Source organism: Phalaenopsis equestris, unplaced genomic scaffold (genome assembly GCF_001263595.1).
Source record: "Phalaenopsis equestris unplaced genomic scaffold, ASM126359v1 Scaffold000835, whole genome shotgun sequence".
In the NCBI taxonomy this organism is placed as follows: domain Eukaryota; kingdom Viridiplantae; phylum Streptophyta; class Magnoliopsida; order Asparagales; family Orchidaceae; genus Phalaenopsis; species Phalaenopsis equestris.
In genome coordinates this window covers 203,190-203,680 of record NW_018165275.1, presented here as the reverse complement: position 1 = coordinate 203,680, position 491 = coordinate 203,190, and positions in this window count along the sequence as shown.

Here is a 491-nt window from a genome sequence, read left to right as displayed (position 1 = left end):
ATAGTTAATTCTCCTTTTTTAACATCTATCATAGCTTTTCCAGCAGCTAAGAATGGTCTCCCTAAAATTATAGGTATTTATTTATCTTCCTCCATATCTAAAACAATGAAATCCACAAGAAAGATAAATTTATCAACTTTTACTAACACATCTTCTATAACTCCCTTAGGATATGTAACTGATCGATCTGCTAACTGTAGAGTTACAGAAGTATGTGAGACTTCTCTTAATCCTAATCTTTTGAAAATTGATAGAGGAATAAGATTAATGTTAGCTCCTAAGTCACATAAAGCTCTTCCATAAAATTTTTCACCGATAGCACACGGTATAGTGAAACTGCTAGGATCTTTTAATTTTTCAGGAAGCTTTTTTCTGAATGATTGCACTACACTCTTCGCTAAGTGCAACAGTTTCATTATCATTGAACTTCCTTTTCTTATTCAGAATATCTTTCATAAATTTCACATAATTGGGCATTTGCTCTAAAGCTT